General features: G+C 42.9%; 1 protein-coding gene across 3 annotated transcripts in view; it reads left to right on the forward strand.

Moving 5' to 3' along the window:
- Positions 1–18,276, forward strand: part of LOC139276139 (copine-3-like) — a 79,183-nt gene that overhangs the window by 8,254 nt on the left and 52,653 nt on the right. The window contains exon 1 of one of the 3 annotated variants that reach the window (XM_070893677.1): positions 16,365–16,447. The exons of the other annotated variants lie outside the window; for them this stretch is intronic. The gene's annotated coding sequence lies outside the window, so the exon portion shown is untranslated. Of the gene's footprint in view, positions 1–16,364; positions 16,448–18,276 lie in introns of those variants that run through there. 3 annotated transcript variants of the gene reach the window in all.

Below are 18,276 nucleotides of genomic sequence, written 5' to 3' on the forward strand. Positions count from 1 at the left end.
TCCTTATCTTAGGAAGGATATAATTAGAAGCGGTGCTATATTGATCCCTAGATTGATCTTATGAGGAGAGATCAAGTAGATTGGGCCTATACACTCTGGAGTTTAGAAGAATGAGAGGTGATCTCATTGAATCATATAAGATTCTGAGGGGGATTGACAGGATAGGTGCTGAGATTGTTTCCCCTGGCTGGAGAGTCTACAACTAGGGGGCATAGTCTCAAGATAAGGGGTCAGCATTTTAAGACTGAGATGAGGAATTTCTTCACTCAGAAGGTTGTGAATCTTTGGAATTCTCTGCTCCAAAGGGCTGTGGATGCTCAGTCGTTTTTATTCAAGGCGAAGATAATAGATTTTTGCACTCTAGGGGATCGAGGGAAATGGGGATCAGGTGGGAAAGTAGAGTTGAGGTCAAAGATCAGCCATGATCATCTTCAATGGTGGAGCAGGCTCAAGGGGCCTTATGGCCTACTCTTGCTCCTAATTCTTACATTCTCATATTTATGGTCCATACGAAACACAAAGTCTTATTTACCTGGTTACTAGTGAGTGCTGTTCTATTTTCTTTTTATTCCTTTCTCTCCACTAAAGAAACATAACCTCTGCTCAGTGTCTCCCCATTCAGAATGGTTCGGATCAAGAGCCAAGTGCGACTGGATTTGAGCTATATCCATCTGCAGTCTTTGATACTAAATACTAGCAAGCTTGGTGCTAGGGAGGAAGAAGCAAAGGTCAATTAACAAAAATTAGGCCACAATGGGTTAGCTATTTGTTGTGTATGTATCGACCCTGTACACTCAATGTACAGTTACATAAGACCAATGAATGTATCTTTACACTGTATACAATATGCCTGTACCACCAGAGGGTGCAACTGGTGGAGACATAGAGGTCACCTACACACCGCAGGTAACCAAGTATAAAAGGGAGCTCACCTTTACTGTAACCTTATTTAGGAGCTGCAATAACTGGACTAAGGTCACAACAGTTCAAGTGCAATACCTTACCTCATGGAGTCATTACTAGAGTGCTTACAGACATAACACTATTCAAGACTGGCATGATAGAAGCTTTGGAATAGATCGACTGTTTTTTTTAAAAAAGAGTGAGGAATGCTGCAGAGTGGGAAAGAGTGGAAAAATCTATGGTAGATTTATTGTAAGCATACCATCTGGAATTTATATAGTAATTTTTAATATATTGAGAACCTGGTTTTTGGCTATCTATATTTTTGATTGTCAAATCCAGTTTAGTAGTTTCGTGACTTTCTTTTGATTGAAACTGGACCTCTGAGCAGCAAATATGTTTTTCCTTTACCTGGTGGTCTTGCTGTTATCTGTCTTTTAGCTGCAATATGTGGAGGAGAATTTTTTTTTAAAGATTGATAACAGCATTAGTAAATTATGCAATTGTATCGCCAGATCTCCCAATCACTAATGTTAAGAGGATTTGTGCTGATTTAAGTGCACAGAATGTGCATCCTCCTGTTGGTTCAATTATTCTAGTTTTGTGATTTATAGAGCTGAGAAAATTGAATACTCTGTTCATAGCAGGGTTTGAGATGTTATAAGTGGGGGGAAAAATAAAATCATTGCTCGGCACAATTTCTATGGACATAATGACATATTGGCCCTGCCAGCAGCCAGTTCAGCAGAATGCAAATAAAATTGGCTAAAAATGTTTGCTGATTCAGTTAACCTTCCTCAATGTGCTGATGCTGCAGAAAGTGATCAAACTAATCAGCTGCATGCTGCACTCCGCTCTTAGTCAAAAAACAATTCTTGATTCCAACTCCACTTCCAAACCAGTAAAGTTTGAGAAGTACTTGGACCTTGTGACCAAGTCTGGTACCAATGAGTTCCCATTCATATATTTTATCAATATATGCTATAAGCAGACAAAAATATACTGTGGCCCCCAATCAGAAAAAATCATTACTACCAAACTTCATAAACTTTATGCAGTAAGAGTAATCAAGTTTGCAAATAGATACTTATTTTTAAATGTATTGAATCTTGAGATTGCCTTATTTTAGTCATAACTCATTGTATTGTGCAAACTACTGGCAAAATATCATTATCCTGTTCTGCCACTCACCAGTTTGTGGATAGTAAGCAATGGGTGTTCTATTAATTCATTCATCATTTTAATGTTGTTGGCATCACTGACTTTAGTTGCTCTTGGAATGTGGGTGACCTTGGCAACACTGTATTCATTGCCCATCCCTACTTGCTCTGAGAAGGTGGTGGTTGTTTTTGCAACTGAGCTGCTATTTCAAAGAGCATTAAGAGTCAACAACTAAGAATAGGTGTAACACTTTTTAAAACTCTAACAATGTAATTAACAGGAGTGAGAAAAAAATGGCATGTTTCAGTCTGCGAAGAGAGATAGTGGCCTTGTTCTGTTGTCAAAATATGAATCATACTTGATGTAATCAGAGAGGGTGTATATTTAAGGCGGACTGTCTCACGGTGTTCTATAATTATGTATATTTCATGCAACTTCAAAAATGATTTGGTTTCAACACCCAGTTAATGTACCAGTTTGTTTATACTTGTCTCCTCTGGCCTTGCAAACTACCGCCCCATCTCCAAACTCGCATTCCTCTCAAGTCCTTGAACGGGTTATCGCCGCCCAAATTAATGCCCATTTTTCCTGTAGCTCCTAGTTTGAACCTCTCCCAACCAATCGTGATTTTCAGCCCTGCCACGGTACGGAAACAGCTCTTATAAAAGTCACAAGTGAAATCCTTTGTGACTGACCATGGTAAAGTATCCCTCTTCATTCTTGATCTATCTGCAGCCTTTGAGCCGGTTGATCACAGCATAGACTCCAATGTCTCCCCTCCATTGTCCAGCTGAGTGAGACTGCCCTCAACTGATTCCATTCTTATCGATCCAGCTGTAGCCAGAGAATCTCCTGCATTGGCTTCTCTTCCGTTCCTGCACCGTTGCCTCTGATTTCCCCCCAAAATCTATCCTTGGCCACTTCCTATTTCTCATTGGCATGCTGCCCTTCAGCGACATCATCCAAAAACACACCCAGATTCCACATGCACCCAGTTCTACCTCATCACCACCTCGCTCGACCCCTCCACTGCCTATGATTTGTCAGGCTGCTTGTCTTGATATCCAGTACTGGATGAGCAGAAATTTCCTCCAACAAAATATTGTCTTCATTCCCCATCACAAACTCCATTCCCTAGCCACCAAAACCATTCCTCTCCTTGGCAACTGTCTGAGGCTGAACCAGACTGATCGCAACCTCAGTGTCCTATTTGACCCTGAGCAGAGTTTCCAATCCCATATCCTTTCCCATCACCACGACTGCCTACTTTCACCTGTGTAACATCGCCCGTCTCCACACTGCCTTATCACATCTGCTGCTGAAACCCTCATCTATGCTTTTGTTAACTGCAAATCGACTATTCCAATGTTCTCCAGGTCAGTATAGTGGAGTATTGAAAATAAACACTCAATACTAGGTCTGGGTTCAAAGATTCAAGTCTTCAGCATCAAACAAGAAATAAGGGTTGTGTGCAATACATGTACAGCAGTTATCACGGGCAACTTTAATTTACTTATTGATTGGGCTAACCTAACTGGTAGCAATGCAGTGGAGAAGGATTTCCTGGAGTGTATTAGGTATGGTTTTCTCGACCAATTGTCGAGGAACCAACCAGAGAGCTGGCCATCCTAGACTGGGTGATGTGTAATGAGAAGGGACTAATTAGCAATCTTGTTGTTCGAGGCCCCATGGGGAAGAGTGACCATAATATGGTAGAATTCTTTATTAAGATAGAGAGTGACACAGTTAATTCAGAAACTAGGGTCCTGAACTTGAGGAAAGGTAACTTTGATGGTATGAGGCACAAATTGGCTAGATTAGATTGGCAAATGATACTTAAAGGGTTGACGGTGGATAGGCAATGGCAAACCTTTAAAGATCACATGGATGAACTTCAACAATTGTACGTCCCTGTCTGGAGTAAAAATAAAACTGGGAAGGTGGCTCAACCGTAGCTAACAAGGGAAATTAAGGATAGTGTTAAATCCAAGGAAGATGCATACAAATTGGCCAGAAAAAGCAGCAAACCGGAGGACTGGGAGAAATTTAGAATTCAGCAGAGGAGGACAAAGGGTTTAATTAAGAGGGGGAAAATGGAGTACGAGAGGAAGCTTGCCGGAAACAACAAAAGCTGCTGTAGATATGTGAAGAGAAAAAGATTAGTGAAGACAAACATAGGTCTCTTGCAGTTGGACTCGGGTGAATTTATAATGGGGAACAAAGAAATGGCAGACCAATTGAACAAGTACTTCAGTTCTGTCTTCACAAAGGAAGACACAAATAACCTTCTGGATGTACTAGGGGACTGAGGGCCTAGTGAGAAGGAGGAACTGAAGGATATCCTTATTAGGTGGGAAATTGTGTTTGGGAAATTGACGGGATTGAAGGCCGATAAATCCCCAGGGCCTGATAGTCTACATCCCAGAGTACTTAAGGAAGTGGCCCTAGAAATAGTGGATGCATTGGTAATTTTCCAGCAGTCTATCGACTCTGGATCCGTTCCTATGGACTGGAGGGTTGCTAATGTAACACCACTTTTTAAAAAAGGAGGGAGAGAGAAAACGGGTAATTATAGACCGGTTAGCCTGACATCAGTAGTGGGGAAAATGTTGGAATCCATCATTAAGGATGAAATAGCAGCACATTTGGAAAGCAGTGATTGGATCGGTCCAAGTCAGCATGGATTTATGAAAGGGAAATCATGCTTGATAAATCTTCTGGAATTTTTTGAGGATGTAACTAGTAGAGTGGACAAGGGAGAACCAGTGGATGTGGTGTATTTGGACTTTCAAAAGGCTTTTGACAAGGTCCCACACAAGAGATTGGTGTGCAAAATTGGGGGTAATGTACTGATGTGGATAGAGAACTGGTTGGCAGACAGGAAGCAGAGAGTCGGGATAAACGGGTCCTTTTTCAGAATGGCAGGCAGTGACTAGTGGAGTGCCGCAGAGCTCAGTGCTGGGACCCCAGCTCTTTACAATATACATTAATGATTTAGATGAAGGAATTGAGTGTAATATCTCCAAGTTTGCAGATAACACTAAACTTGGTGGTGGTGTGAGCTGTGAGGAGGACGCTAAGAGGCTGCAGGGTGACTTGGACAGGTTAGGCGAGTGGGCAAATACATGGCAGATGCAGTATAATGTGGATAAATGTGAGGTTATCCACTTTGGGGGCAAAAACACGAAGGCAGAATATTATCTGAATGGTGGCAGATTAGGAAAAGGGGAGGTGCAACAAGACCTGGGGGCATGCAGGTACAGCAGGTGGTGAAGAAGCCAAATAGTATGTTGGCCTTCATAGCTAGAGGATTTGAATACAGGAGCAGGGAGGTCTTATTGCACTTGTACAGGGCCTTAGTGAGGCCTCACCTGGAATATTGTGTTCAGTTTTGGTCTCTTAATCTGAGGAAGGACATTCTTGCTATTGAGGGAGTGCAGCAAAGGTTCACCAGACTGATTCCAGGGATGGCTGGACTGTCATATGAGGAAAGACTGGATCAACTGGGCCTTTATTCCCTGGAGTTTAGAAGGATGAGAGGGGATTTCATAGAAACTTATAAGATTCTGACGGGACTGGGCAAGTTAGATGCGGGAAGAATGTTCCCGATGTTGGGGAAGTCCAGAACCAGGGGACATAGTCTTAGGATAAGGGGTAGGCCATTTAAGACTGAGATGAGGAGAAACTTCTTCACTCAGAATTGTTTACGTATGGAATTCCCTGCCGCAGAGAGTTGTTGATGCCAGTTCATTGGATATATTCAAGAGGGAGTTAGATATGACCCTTACGGCTAAGGGGATCAAGGGGTATGGAGAGAAAGCAGGAAAGGGGTACTGAGGGAATGATCAGGCATGATCTTATTGAATGGCGGTGCAGGCTCGAAGGGCCGAATGGCCTACTCCTGCTCCTATTTTCTATGTTTATTTTGCACAGGTGGGGAACCTGCCTGCTGGTTTGTCTGTAGCCAGGCTTATCCGATGATACAACGTTCCAAGCAATCTTTTATATACTTAATGATGCATGTCGACCTCGTGCACCCCCCATGCCGTTTAATTGGCTCAAAGCCTGCGTGCACAATTGCTGACTGTAACGTGAAAGGGAATTAGTCATCATTCGTTTATGTCTCCTAACAGATGGAGTTTCCCCAATGTGTTACTTTTGACCCTTTGCTCTGTTTAACTGCCTCCCTGGGCCTCTTGTCGTTCAACAGTTTAGTTATTTGTAATTGTCTTCCGGTTACACAGCTTGCAACAATAAATCATTCGGACATGTTATTTTTAGTGTTATCTATTCTGCCCTTTAAACAACTTTAGAAAGTTGACCACTACAGGAGAATATCAATCTACTCGTCAGGTGGGCAGACCAATGGCAAACGGAATTTATTTCAGAGAAGTGTGAGGTGATGCACTTTGGAAGGGCTAAGGAAAGGGTATACACATTAAGCGGTAGGCCACTTAATCGTGTAGATGAACAAAGGGACCTTGAAGTGCTTGTCCACAGATCCCTGAAAGTAGCAGACCAGGTGGATAAGATGGTTAAGAAGGCATACGGAATGCTTGCCTTTATTGGGCTAGGCATAGAATATAAGAGCAGGGAAGTTATGCTTAAATTGTATAATACTTTGGTTAGGCCAGAGCTGGAGTACTGCGCGCAGTTCTGGTTGCCGTATTATAGGAAGGATGTGATTGCACGAGAGAGGGTGCAGAGGAGGTTTACTCAGATGCTGCCTGGAATGGAGAATCTTCGTTATGAGGACGGTTGGGTTTGTTCTCATTGGAACAGAGGAGGTTGAGTGAAAACCTCATTGAGGTGTACAAAATATTGAGGGACCTGGACATAGTGGATAGTAAGGGCCTATTTCCATTACTAGAGTCTATTATGAGGGGGCATAGTTTTAAGGTGGTTGGTGGAAGTTTGAGGGGGGCTTCTTTATGCAGAAGGTTGTTGGGATCTGGAACTCGCTGCCTGGAAGAATGGTGGATGCAGAAACCCTCACCACTTTTAAGAGATGGTTGGATGGGAACTTGAAGTGCCATAACCTGCAGGGTTACGGACCCAGAGCTGATAATTGGGATTGGACTGGATGACCTTTTGTTGGACGGCGCAGATATAATGGTAAGTACTGCAGGGAAATGAATACGGCCAGGATGATCTCCTGGACTAGTTTCAATCGCCTGGATGTGTCGGAGAGGAATTTTCCCAGATTTTTTCTCCCAAAATTGGCCTGGATTTTTATCTGGTTTTTGCCTCTCCCAGGAGATCACATGGCTCCGGTTGGGGTGGAGTATAGAATGTTTCAGTATAAGGGGTGTCACAGTTGTGTGAGGCGGACTGGTTGGGCTGGGTGCTCTTTGCCTTTCTGTCATTGTTCATAGGTTTATATGTAATCTTTAGGGCTGCTGACCAAGAGCCGTGCGGCTCTTTGTCGGCCGGCGTGGACACGATGCGCCGAAATGGCCTTCTCCTGTAAATTTCTGTTAAAATCCTATTTTAGCTCTTTTTTTTTAGTTCCGCGACCCATTCTTAATCCTTTAATTATAGCCGAGCTCGAAATCCCCACTTCAGTCCCCCCTTTTGGTACTTGGCTACCCAGCTCACGATTACCAACTTAATTCTACTTCATCCTGTGGCCCCTGCTCCTTTCGTGGTGATCAGCCATGCGGTTTGGGTGACTCGGGACATGACCTACGTCTCAAAGCATTTCAAGGTACTCGGCTAACAACGTTCGCTGTTCCATAATTAAAGCTTTTGCTTTCCTTCTCCGTTGCCTCTTTCTGCATGCCATGCATAACCCAATTCCCCATCCGACAGCTAGCCCTAGCTGCATGACCACCAATATGTGAGGCTATACGAATCCATGGATGGATATTCACATTCATTCCCCAATTCCATACATGTTCCCACCATTGAGTGTCCTTCAGGGTTTCTTCAAAAGAGTTTCTTCAATGTCCTTTTGAATGCTGTATGAAATCTTCCAGTATGCTTTTCTCAGTGTCCGTTTTCAATTGCGTCAAATGTTCTTTGAGATGGGGAATGTCTTGCCAACTTGGTATCTCATATTGTTCCATTTCATCATCCCATCTCTGGTTGTTTAAAGTGATCTCAACATTCTCCTCTCTGAGAATTGGTATCGATGGCCTATTTTGACCATAGCTTTAGGCGTAAAACAGAAATTAGGTTACGGGATCGTACATTCAGCACTACCATGTTCGTACTTAGTTTCTTTGGTGGATATGCAGTACGTCCTGTCATCCCGGGCTGCCACCTCAATCCCTCCATGACTAAGGGGACTAATCTCCAAAGTGTAATTAACCGTCTTAGTGAACCTGCACGTTGTGCATTGCCCTCTTTCCATGGGGTGTGCGCACACTACCACATCCAAATATTGAGTGCAACCATCGGTATGCACCCCTTGAAATGTACCACTGAGTTTTACCGCATAAGGAGGCATATCGTGGAACTGAACCCGGGATTAGCTTTGTATTTCGCCTATGTTCTGTACTGCCTGTCCAGAGGTTTGGCATCCATACCCTCTATCTGTGGGATAGCTAGAACCATACCTATCAATTTCAATTATCTGGTAATACAATTACTTAGGGACAAGAACACTTGTGTTGTCTTACAAACATCACAGAGGGTAATACTGTCCTTAGTCCATTTGGACAACTGCTCATTACTTATCCAATCAGGTATTTTTCCCTGTTTCATCTGGTTTACATTGTATCAGATGTTCCCTAATAACCATGTGCTGTACATTGCACACACAAGTTCCTTGTGTTTCTTGGGTTAGATCATTTAGTCACACACTTATTTATAGTTTGCGCATGAGGCTCTCAGATTTCTCGACTTGCAGCATTTGTCTGGCGACCTCGTTCCCTGTTTCTGACAACTGCGGAGTCCGATCATTTCCCTCTAGTAAAAGGGTTCTCAAACATTGGTCTAAGTCTCGAACTTCTTGGTCTATACTGGCTATGTCAAATGTGTTAACAGTTGCTACCCCCGCCACATACCAATAGTGTATGTCGGTTGTTGTTAGACAATAGATAACATGAAAACCACGCATCATCTCGTGGTTCATTGTCGGACTATCTCGATCATATACTGTAAGTATCACGTTCAGCATCGAGCTGTTGTGACCCTCTGTTCTCCATTTTGCTTAATGCCCATTGTATTTCGTCCTCAATTGGCCCAATTAACTATTTAAATTCATTATATCTTCACTTTGGCAGTTACACTTTTAACATAAGAACATAAATAGGAGCAGGAGTAGGCCATTTCGCCTCTCGAGCCTGCTCCACCATTTAATATGATCATGGCTGATCCGATCTCTGACTCGGGTCCACTTCCCTGCCCGCTCCCCATAACCCCTTATTCCCTTATCGTTTAAGAAACTGTCTATTTTGGTCTTAAATTTATTCAATGTTCCAGGTTCCACAGCTCTCTGAGGCAGTGAATTCCACAGATTACAATCCTCAGAGAAGAAATGTCTTCTCATCTCAGTTTTAAATGGGCGGCCCCTTTATTCTCAGATTATGCCCTCTAGTTCTAGTCCTCCCTATCAGTGGAAACATCCTTTCTTACGTGGTATTTACTTGCCTATGCAAATAAATACTTAATGAAACCTGTGCCCCAAGTCTCACAGTTTGGACTGGGGTAAAACACAAATTCTCATCGCGATGGGACAAGTCAGGTTGGTACCGTACTGGTATTCCCGGTACATGGTGCTGACACAAAATTCACCCTTCCCTCCTTATACAGATCGTATGGGGAAAATGCTGTCCCGCAATTACCTTCATGGTGCAGCTCCATGTTATCCCATCCCAATTAAACCCGCATGCAGAGGCTGCATGTTCTATCATGTTGTAGAGGTAATGAACATGTCCTGAGCTTGAGCACACCCAATTCGGCCTGGGGCTACACATGTTTTTCCCATCCACCCGGGTTACATTTCCGTTGTTCATTGTATCCTACTAAATTTTCTCGGGCATGATTGGGTAATAACATACTATCTCTAACAGGGTGATGTAATTCTGTTCCTGTAAATGACATTCGTGTCACCGGGTACACCTGTACCAACTTTCTGACTTGGCACAGAGTCTTAGTAAGTTGATAAGTGGACATTGCCCTAGGTCTTGATCAGTTACCCAGAAAGAGAGATGTCCAAGTCAGCATGGCTTTATGAAAGGGAAATCTTGCTTGACAAATCTTCTGGAATTTTTTGAGGATGTAACTGGTAGAGTGGCCAAGGGAGAACTGGTGGATGTGGTGTATTTGGACTTTCAAAAGGCTTTTGACAAGGTCCCACACAAGAGATTGATGTGCAAAATTAAAGCACATGGAATTGGGGGTAATGTACTGACGTGGATAGAGAACTGGTTGGCAGACAGGAAGCAGAGAGTTGGGATAATCGGGTCCTTTTCAGAATGGCAGGCAGTGGGGTACTGCAGGGCTCAGTGTTGGGACCCCAGCTATTTACAATATACATTAATGATTTAGATGAAGGAGTTGAGTGTAATATCTCCAAGTTTGCAGATGACACTCAGCTGGGTGGCGGTGTGAGCTGTGAGGAGGACGCTAAAAGGCTGCAGGGTGACTTGGACAGCTGGGTGAGTGGGCAGATGCAGTATGATGTGGATAAATGTGAGGTTATCCACTTTGGGGGCAAAAACACGAAGGCAGAATATTATCTGAATGGTGGCAGATTAGGAAAAGGGGAGGTGCAACGAGACCTGGGTGTCATGGTACATCAGTCATTGAAAGTTGGCATGCAGGTACAGCAGGTAGTGAAGAAGGCAAATGGTATGTTGGCCTTCATAGCTAGGAGATTTGAGTATAGGAGCAGGGAGGTCTTACTGCAGTTGTACAGGGCCTTGTTGAGGCCTCACCTGGAATATTGTGTTCAGTTTTGGTCTCCTAATCTGAGGAAGGACGTTCTTACTATTGAGGGAGTGCAGCGAAGGTTCACCAGATTGATTCCCGGGATGGCAGGACTGACATATGAGGAGAGACTGGATCAACTGGGCCTTTATTCCCTGGAGTTTATCCACATTATACTTCATCTGCCATGCATTTGCCCACTCACCTAACCTGTCCATTTACCCTGCAGCCTCTTAGCATCCTCCTCACTGCTCACACCGCCACCCAGCTTAGTGTCATCTGCAAACTTGGAGATATTACACTCAACTCCTTCATCTAAATCATTAATGTATATTGTAAATAGCTGGGGTCCCAGCACTGAGCCCTGCAGTACCCCACTAGTCACTGCCTGCCATTCTGAAAAGGATCCATTTATCCCGACTCTCTGCTTCCTGTCTGCCAACCAGTTCTCTATCCACGTCAGTACATTATCCCCAATACCATGTGCTTTGATTTTGCACACCAATCTCTTGTGCGGGACCTTGTCAAAAGCCTTTTGAAAGTCCAAATACACCACATCCACTGGTTCTCCCTTATCCACTCTACTAGTTACATCCTCAAATAATTCTAGGAGATTTGCCAAGCATGATTTCCCTTTCATAAATCCATGCTAACTTGGGCCGATCCTGTCACTGCTTTCCAAATGCGCTGCTATTTCATCTTTAATAATTGATTCCAACATTTTCCCCACTACTGATGTCAGGCTAACCGGTCTATAATTACCCGTTTTCTCTCCCCCTCCTTTTTTAAAAAGTGATGTTACATTAGCTACCCTCCAGTCCATAGGAACTGATCCAGAGTCAAGAGAATGTTGGAAAATGATGACCAATGCATCCACTATTTCTAGAGCACTTCCTTGAGTACTCCGGGATGCAGCCTATCAGGCCCCGGGGATTTATTGGCCTTCAATCCCATCAATTTCCTTAACACAATTTCCCGCCTAATAAGGATTTCCTTCAGTTCCTCCTTCTCACTGCCCCTTGGTCCCCTAGTATTTGTATCTTCCCTCGTGAAGACAGAACCAAAGTATTTGTTCAACTCGTCTGCCATTTCTTTGTTCCCATTATAAATTCACCTGATTCTGGCTGCAAGGAACCTACGTTTGTCTTCACTAATCTTTTTCTCTTCACATATCTATAGAAGCTTTTGCAATCAGTTTTTATGTTCCTTGCAAGCTTACTCTCGTACTCTATTTACCCCCAAATTAATGCAACGAGACCTGGTTGTCATGGTACATCAGTCATTGAAGTTTGGCATGCAGGTACAGCAGGCGGTGAAGGCGGCAAATTGCATGTTGGCCTTCATAGCTAGGGGATTTGAGTATCGGAGCAGGGAGGTCTTACTGCAGTTGTACAGGGCCTTGGTGAGGCCTCACCTGGAATATTGTGTTCAGTTTTGGTCTCCTAATCTGAGGAAGGACATTCTTGCTATTGAGGGAGTACAGCGAAGGTTCACCACATTGATTCCCGGGATGGCAGGACTGACATATGAGGAGAAACTGGATCTGTATTCACTGAAGTTTAGAAGAATGAGAAGGGATCTCATAGAAACATATAAAATTCTGACGGGATTGGGCAGGTTAGATGCAGGAGGAATGTTTCCGATGTTGGGGAGTTCTAGAACCAGGAGTCATAGTCTAAGAATAAGGGGTAAGCCATATAGGACCGAGAAACTTATTCAATCAGAAAGTTGTTAACCTGTTGAATTCTCTACCGCAGAACGTTATTGATACCAGTTCATTGGATATATTCAAAAGGGAGTTAGATATGGCCCTTGCGTCCAAAGGGATCAAGGGGTATGGAGAGAAAGCAGGAAAGGGGTACTGAGGGAATGATCAGCCATGATCTTATTGAATGGTGGTGCAGGCTCGAAGGGCCGAATGGCCTACTCCTGCATCTATTTTCTATGTTTCTATGTTTAGAAGGATGAGAGGGGATCTCATAGAAACGTATAAGATTCTGATGGGACTGGACAGGTTAGATGCAGGAAGAATGTTCCCGATGTTGGAAGTCCAGAACCAGGGGACACAGTCTAAGGATAAGGGGTAAGCCATTTAGAACTGAGATGAGGAGAAACTTCTTCAGTCAGAGTTGTTAACCTGTGGAATTCCCTTCCGCAGAGAGTCGTTGATGCCAGTTCATTGGATATATTCAAGAGGGAGTTAGATATGGCCCTTACGGCTAAAGGAATCAAGGGGTATGGAGAGAAAGCAGGAAAGGGGTACTGAGGTGAATGATCAGCCATTATCTTTATTGAATGGTGGTGCAGGCTCGAAAGGTCGAATGGCCTACTCCTGCACCTATTTTCTATGTTTCTATGTAATATGCTGCAAGTTTCCTTGGGCTTGTTCCACAAACCAAGATCCATACATTACTTCGAGCCGTTTCGTTGAAGGTGATTTGCTCCCCTTCCATAATCTGGTCTACCCCCTTTTTAGCATTAAACCAGTTGCAACATATTAATCAGGCCTCACCGCCATCTGTTATGATTCTCCCCAATAGTCTGGGCAGCATTCTTGTCAAGGTACGATCAAGCCCATCACTCTCCCTGAATTCAGTGCACTTGTACTGGCCCTCTTCCAAAATCTTTTGATCATTCTCCCACGTAGCCGTGCTGTTTTAGGCTTGCACCACCCACTTTGGTCAGATTCAATATTACAGGTACCACTTTTTGATGCACATCATGGTACAATACAATGTGAGTTGAGATTACCATTAGCCCATTTGTTGGCCCTGGGATGTGTTTATGACAAACAATTTGTTTTTCCCACAAATCTGTTTATTCATTGGTTAAGGAACCTTTGGATGAGTTTTTTTTTTAACTCTACTGTTTATACAGCTGCGCTCCTGTCCTTGCACCCCTTGATATAATGGACGGTTATAGTGGTATGATTACCATGCCACTGTAAATGTACCCCTATCCTATATCCTCGGCCATCCCTACTTCTACCATTCACAATATGTCTCTTACTACTTCGTGAGATTGACAGGGTTTGTGAGGCATGTTCGTGAACAAGAGGTGGTTCCAGATCTGGGACCCGAGGAAACTCTTCCAGCTCCTGTGTCCTGTCCACTTCCCTTTTGGATCATACTGTACCTGATTAGGTGTGGGTATCCCATTAGGCACCCCTTCTTCCTCATCCCCCTGGAGAGGATGAATCCAGCTCCCCATGTTCATAATCGTTTCCTCTGGTCTCAGTACCAGCTGGTGAACTGAAAAAACTTAATCTGGTTAATATAAAACCATTTAACTCTCCTAGGTAACCGGGCTGCATATACCATGGGACTAGCTTTATCAACGATATTATATGGTCCCTTGTACCAGAATTCAAAACTTCCACCCTGGCATAGTTTTGTTCCATTACCTGGCCCCCCACCTCCCACTCCTGAGATTTACTCGGGACCAGATGTAGTCGGTTATGGTGGTGTGCCCTCCTGATCCTTCTGGCACAATCCACCAACCCCTTTAAACAACATCACCTCTTCCTGATGGTCACCGACTTAAAACAAAAGATACAGAGAATCTTTTGTGATTCTCTTCAAATTAAGAAGATTTCCAAGATTCAAAAGGTATCTCCCACTGAATTAAAACAGAGTTCACAGCTGCCTGTGAAAGAGTTAACATCCTTTTGTTTCGAAAGCCGACAAACACAGACACCATTAATCAATGTCAACTTCAGTCTCACAGCCTGCAGCCTTTTCAGTTTAAACTCTCTAGTTAAAAAATCTTTTACTTTTGTAAAGTCTCTGTGCTTTAACCTTAAAATAAACATTCAGAAAAACAACTTCTCACACAATAGCATTTCATCCTTTTCTCCCCAGTTACACATTGGTCAGAATTTTAAAAAAAAAACAATACCAATTATCAATGTGAAACGCCTTGTGTCCGGAACTAAAACCTCTCCACACAATTTACACCAACCCCTCATTATTTTATTATGGCCATAATAAAAGTCTGACTTTTATTAGGTTAATTAACCTCAGTATTTGCAAACTTAAACTTCCCAATGCCACTTAGAAAAGGGAGAGGAGCCACAGCCACACAAAGGAATATGCCTTCCCAAAAACTTAACACCAAAGAAAAACACCAGAACAGTAAGAAAAACATGATCTTCCCTTTACTCCTTTTTTATTGAGTCATAACTATCCATTATTCCTTAAACCAGTTTCAATTTCTGATCCCCATACACTAAGTGCATCTCCAATTACCTTTTAAATGTGGTGAGGGTTTCTGCTTCTACCACCTTTTCAGGCAGTGAGTTCCAGACCTCCACCACCCTGAGGGTGAAGAGATATTCTCTAAAACCTCCCCCCAATTACTTAAAACCTACAGGGGACATAGGTTTAAGCACTTTTCTCTGCTAAATGCCTCCAATTTCATGGTTTGAATTCCCACTAAACATCATTTTTTTTTAAAGATTCCGTCCTGCCTTTTTTTTAAACAGTCACCATAGCAACTAACTTTGACCCTTATCTCTTGCAGTACAAAAGGCTCCCCCCCACCCCCCCACATTCTACACATCACTTTTGTCCGAGTTTGTTGCAGTTATAACAGACTTTGGGTTTTCTAATTAATGGGGGCTACTGGCAGTTGTTTCTCATAGGGGGGAGTGGCATATCCCACCCATGGTCTTGGTTGTACTCAGCTGCCTTTCTGCCTAAGTTTTCCCCCCCCCCCCCCTTCTATACCGTCGTCCTTTTGTGTGTCCTGATGGGTGCTGTCGCCATCATACCTACTGTCAGTTTATTTTGTCGTTTTCTCAGTCAATAGTCTGGTCCGTCTACTTAATTCATAATACACGCAAGTGACTAAAACGAGGGTTTTATCCTCCTTTTTGTTTCTTTTGCAACTCCCACCATTTTCTTTGTTCAGGTGGGTCGTCTGGTTTCCAATTTTGTTTACTCATTATTTCAATTAGTTTTTGATTTTTGTCTGCTAGGTACCATGTCAGAGACCACTCTGGTCCCCACTAGAGTTTCTCACTTCCCATAGCTATTGGTTGTCAGCGATATATCCCTTACTTATTCGTTCTGAGCGAGACTAATACTTGCAAACTATTGATTGTCAGCGGTACGTCCCCTACTTACTCCTCATGAGTGAGACCATTACTTGCAACCTTATTGGTTGTCGGTGGTATGTCCCTTATACGCCCTGAGTGAGACCAATACTTGCAACCTTATTGGTTGTCGGTGGTATGTCCCTTATACACCCTGAGTGAGACCAATACTTGCACCCCAGTGGTTGTCAGCGGTACGCCTCTTACTTACTCCTCACAAATGAGATTGTTACTTGCAACCTATACCAATTATCAATCGCAACGTTACACAGACAGACTTCTATATAACCAATTGTAATTGTTTCACCAGAGATCTTCCGTTGACGACTTGAAGTCTCGGCCAGATCTGCAGATTCGGATCTTTCAGGCAGCTGACACCAGACAGATTTCTGCCCTTGTCCTAACTGCGTGGTAATTAAAACGTACTCATGCCTTTGACATGGCTTCCATCTGCCAGTGTTCAGCGTCTGCTTGAGATCCTGCCGACTACGCCAATAGTAGTGGAGTATTTAAAATAAACACTCCACACCAGGTCTGGGTTCAAAGATTCAACTAGTCTTTATTTTGCACTGGTGGGCCGCCTGCCTTCTGGTTTGTCTGTAGCCAGGCTCCTCCAATGATACAAAGTTTCAAGCAATCTTTTATACACTTAATGATTCATGTCAGCTTCGTGCACGCCACCCCCCCACCCCCATGCCGCTTAATTGGCCCAAAGCCTGCGTGCACTATTGCTGATTGTGTGACGCGAAAGGGAACTAGTCAACATTCATCTATGTCTCATACTAGATGGAGTTTCTCCAATGTGTTACTTTTGATCCCTTGCTCTGTTTAACTGCCTCCCTGGGCCTCTTGTCGTTCAACAGTTTGGTTATTTGTAATTGTCCTCAGGTTACACAGCTTGCAACAATAAATCATTTTGACATGTTATTTTTAGTGCTATCTATTCTGCCCTTTAAACAACTTTAGAAAGTTGACCACTACAAAGGCCTATTTTTATCTCTTTTTAGTTCTGAGACCCATTCTTAACCCTTTAATAATAGCAGAGCTCGAAAGCCCCACTTCACCAGCCTCTCATCTTCCACCCTCCATAAACTTGAGCTCATCCAAAACTCTACTGCTTGTATTCTAACTCACACCAAGTCCCATTCACCCATCAACCCTGTGCTAATTGGCACCCGATCCAGCAATGCGTTGAATTTAAAATTCTGATCCTTGTGTTCAAATCCCTTTGTGTCCTCATCCCTCCCTACCCCTGTAACATCCCACAATCCTCCAAGCGCTCTGCCCTCTTGTCCTAATTTCCTGTCTCAGCATTGGTGATTGTGCCTCAGCTGTCCAAGCCCTAAGCTCTGGAATTCACTCCCTAAATCTCTCCACCTCTATCCCTCTCTCCTCCTTTTACGATACATTAAAACCTACTCTCTCATTGTAATATCTCATGTGGCTTGGTGTCAAATTTTTTGATTTATGCTCCTGTGAAGCACCTTGGGACATTTTACAACATTAAAGGCACTATATAAATGCATGTTGTTATTGATGTTCAAGAACCCAACTCTACCCATGTTCTGTGGCTTACTACAGATGAACATGAACAATGACCACAATTGTGAGAGGCTGTAGTTACATCTGTTGTGTTTTTTGTTTTTGCTTGATGTCTTTCACTGCACAAACTACAAACAGCATGAAATTATTTAGTCTGATGACACATCAAAATTTCTTGACCTTTATTTGGGCTGTAAAGTCAGATACACTGGCATCTTGATATTTTGATACATCAGATGTCTTGATTTAGTATAGTCCTGATTCCCAGAGGTAACTTCTTAAGTTTTGCATTGAATCTAAATATGTTAAAGTGTTTGTCCAAAACCTTCATTTTGATGTATGGAGACTCCACTATATTTTTATGCTGGGCTGCTATAAATGAACTTTTGCAATTCTCCATCTTGGTTTAACTAAAAAAGTGTTAATATGCTGTGCAGTTAATATCTCCCTGATACATTAACTAAATTATGGGCCTGGGACAGATTTTCCCAAAGACCTTGAAAGGGAAGGATGGGAGTGCTTTTAGTTTGGCTTATCCTAATCTGACCTGAAGTGAATGATTAATGTTTTCATGGTATTAAACACTTGGTTAGACTTCCTGGTAATTATAAATAAACCAAGGACATGTTTTATGGATGACCAGAGATGCCTTGTTCTATGTAATACAAGTTTAGGAAAGTAATATGATAAAATTACAA

This window comes from Pristiophorus japonicus, chromosome 1 (assembly GCF_044704955.1).
Source record: "Pristiophorus japonicus isolate sPriJap1 chromosome 1, sPriJap1.hap1, whole genome shotgun sequence".
In the NCBI taxonomy this organism is placed as follows: domain Eukaryota; kingdom Metazoa; phylum Chordata; class Chondrichthyes; family Pristiophoridae; genus Pristiophorus; species Pristiophorus japonicus.